Source organism: Papaver somniferum, chromosome 3 (assembly GCF_003573695.1).
Source record: "Papaver somniferum cultivar HN1 chromosome 3, ASM357369v1, whole genome shotgun sequence".
Classification (NCBI taxonomy): domain Eukaryota; kingdom Viridiplantae; phylum Streptophyta; class Magnoliopsida; order Ranunculales; family Papaveraceae; genus Papaver; species Papaver somniferum.
This window is the reverse complement of record NC_039360.1, coordinates 58,961,475-58,965,332: the sequence shown is the minus strand read 5'-3', so window position 1 is coordinate 58,965,332 and position 3,858 is coordinate 58,961,475.

Here is a 3,858-nt window from a genome sequence, read left to right as displayed (position 1 = left end):
TGATTTGGTCGATCTAATTGGGATGGATAATCCGTGAGAGCAAAACAGAGGAGATGGACATGTATATCACGTTTCAGAGATTGCGTGAGAATTTGACGCCAGGATTTGTACGTATCAGGTCTAGTTTGAGTCCTAGATGGAGTATGACGCGTTTAGGGAGTTTGGGAAGAGCACGGACTCAACAGAAGCCGCACACAGAGATCATTCCCGTGACTTCCGGCCGAAGGAAAAGAAAAACAATAATCGAATACAAATCGGATTTGTGGGATCTGTTGTGTATAAATAGATGTCTTAGGGTTCCCAGAAGGGATATCAAGTGAGTTTGGGCCGAGAAGAGCACCACAGGAGGCGTAAATCAAACCATCAGAATTTCTCCTGCTGATGTTCCGCCATTAAAGAACCCTGAAGAACAAGGAAGAACGGACCGCCAACGACAGACTTATTTCCAGAAGCGTCAACAGAAGTTAGGAAGTATCGTTCCTCAGCAGCAGTCTTTTATTATCGTTCTTTTCTGGACGCCTTTTGTAAGTCGGAGATTCACTGTTTTATACCTTTTCATCTTTTTAATCAACTTTTGGGCTATAAACATGTATTTTGAGCAAGTGATTAATATGATGAGCTAAACCCCAACACTGGGATGATGGAGGAAGCCCGATTTCACGCATGTGGTAATTCTAATAATTCTTTTATGACTATTTGCATTGATTTTTAATCGATTTATGATTTTTATTGAATGGGTGTGATTTCGTTTGATGGTGTATGCTTGGTCTATGTATTTTTGATACATCATGCTTTTGATTTACAGTCATTGCTTTTCAAAAATCTATTTTTGGCAAAGAACAAGAGTCCATATTTTTATTATTTGAACTATAATTGATTGGAATTATTATTTGAGTCGCATGAATGGAATTTGGTGGAATCCTGAGTCTCAGTCTCTCTCGATATTCGTGACAACCTTGTGAATATATTTTTAGTATTTTTATTCTTAGTTCTTAAATCAAACCTTTACACAATCCGAGTTGAACGAACTTTATTACCACTTTCAAAACTACATCAATTTTTGGCGCCGCCGACGCGGATTTGTATTAGGTTTTAGGTTTTAGATTTATTTTATTTCTTTTAGAATTTTTGTTCTCTTTTACGCCTTTGGTATTTTTCGATTCTTTTCAGATTTGGAGCGAAGCTACAAGGGAAGAAAAAGTACTATAAAAGGAAAGCATCGCCAAAGAAGGAAAGAAAAGAGGAATCCGAAAGGAGTGAAGAAGAAGATTTTGTATATAGTTATTTTGTTTTATTTTTAGAAACTGTAAATAGGGTATTATTTTTGTAATTTTCTTTTCCTTTTTGGGAAATTTTTATTTTTGGACACTTGGACATTGGACTTTGGACATTATTATTTTTAAACCCTAAGGAAGGGTTGGTTTAAATACAAAGTGTGTGCAGGGAAGGACGGTGATTACGATATCACCTCGGCCCCTCGGGTTCGTACACTAACATCGGAGTCGGTGGCCTGAGTCGACTTCAACGGTTCATCGCCCGTCTGGTACGGGAGGTAAGACTCTATCCACCCACGAATCCCCTGTTAGTGGGTTTTATTTTGTGTGACAACTCACACCCCTGCAATAGAATGTCGAACTGGTATCACAATAGCCAATACAACGAATATCCGACTGAGTTTCAAAATGGACGTTACAATTTTAACCATAGTGTGAATAGTGATTGGGAGCATCAACCTTTTCAAGGTTACGGCTCATACCATGGTGAGCCCAATTACTATACACACACACACCGGTCATACGAGCAAGAAAATAAGGATTATTATAGTACTAGTTCCTCGTCTTTGGACAATATAATGAAAATGTTGAAAACTAGTCCCTATTATGATCCTTCTGAACCTGTTCTTCCTCTAGAAGAGTCTCTCAAACAATTAACTGAGAATACAAATAGGTTTGTGTTAGAAATGAATAAACAAAATGCACCCATGAGTGAACCTTCTATACGCGATACCATAAGGAAGTCATGTGAGTCGACTCAGAAAATGTTGTTAGAGGCCCATAACAGAACTGCTCAAGATAGTCTTAATTTCCAATATAGTGTTTCCAATAGTACCCTTGAAAATGAGGATAGTTATTTGCATAATCAAGATGCCGAGGTTAGAATTGGTAACACTACTTTTTTAGATGAGGTTCAACCATTTTCATGCTATTATGATGATTATGACGAGGATAGTGCTGATGAAGAATTTGAAATATGTAGGCATAGTGATCAGGAATTTGTTACTCCAAATGAACTTTATGATGATAGTGTTATTTCTGGTTCAGATCCCGATAATTTTAATGATTATTAACCTATTCAAAAGGACGAGGATTTGATTAGAGATACCACTTCTTTAGATGATGTAGTATTTCCTTTTGATTACGAAGTCGATAATGGTTTAGAGGAACGAGTTTATTCTGAGAATATCGTTTTAGAGTCTAGCGATTTAGAAACAATGGTCTTAGACGTAGAAAATGAACTCGTACAGTTATTAAATATGGGTGAGGATGCGTCACTTGAGTATAACCTAGAAGAAGCAATTGACTATTTTCAGGATTCCAACGATCTAGAAATTAAGGAAATTGTATCTAGTCTATCTAGAGATACCCAAAACTCTAAGTTTGGGGGTGATTATCATTATCCATGTGCCTCAACCATTTCACAAGATTATCTTCACACACGTTTTCCTGAACCTAGTGATGTCCATAAGGAAGTTCAGTTGTTAGAAACCCATCCTCTGGTTGATGAGGTTAGACCAGGCTATGATACTAAGATCGACTTTGTTTTCCCACCAAATATTTTTCAACCAATTGTGGGAACGTATAAATTTCAAATGTGTCAATTATTAAGTTCTGAGACTAAACCTAATTACTTCAGGATATTAGAATCGACACATTTTCTTAAAGATGACCACTACTCTCACTGTGGTCAATTATGTAAGTCAAAACTGATTGATTTAGAGGATCCTCAATTATTTAGGTTATTATTATGTGCTTCTAAGTTCTTATTTGAGTATTTACAGACTCTAGGACCTAATAATTCGGATCTCAATTTTGAGGAGTTGCAGCCTAAACAAATATATTTAGACCCTTTTATAGAACCTGAACCTGAACCACAATTAGATATAGATATCTTAATCAGGAAACTATGTAAGGGGTTGCTAGTCTTGTTCATTTTCTTGGTTTATTGCAGTTTCCTTTGGTCATCTCTATTTGGTTTTGAAGACCCACAGTTATTTCGACTGTTACTATATGATTCGAGGTGACTAATCTTTCCTAAGTCTGGCTGAAGACATTAAACTTAGCACTTCTTGGGAGGTAACCCAACATTCATGCGACACGGTAATATCTTTCTTTATCTCTTTTGCTTCAAATGGTAACAGTTTCTCCTTGTTCATACTTTTAATTTCATCTTTAGAACATTGAGGACAATGTTAGATTTAAGTTTGGGGGTATGGGAGAAACTTTTTAGTTGTAGTATGAATAAATATACTCCAGAACCTAGAAATTTATGCCTATTGAGGATTGCACTAACTAATCTAAGTGGATGGAAGCATTTTGGTTGTAGGAGTTGAGGAACCAATCTGATTAGATGGAAACATCTAAAGAGTCTATTCATAAAAGCACAGAGCTCAGGTGTTAGAAATAACATGATAGTTTCATCATATCTCGTTGAGTCCTTTTCACTTCTATTTTTATTTTATTTTTTTTTTAAACTATGTTTCTCTAAGTGATAGGTGGGGCCCACGATTCAAGTTGTTACCAATGCTAGGGTGAATTAGAGTGATTGAGATACCATGAAAAAAAAAAAAGGAAAAAAAAA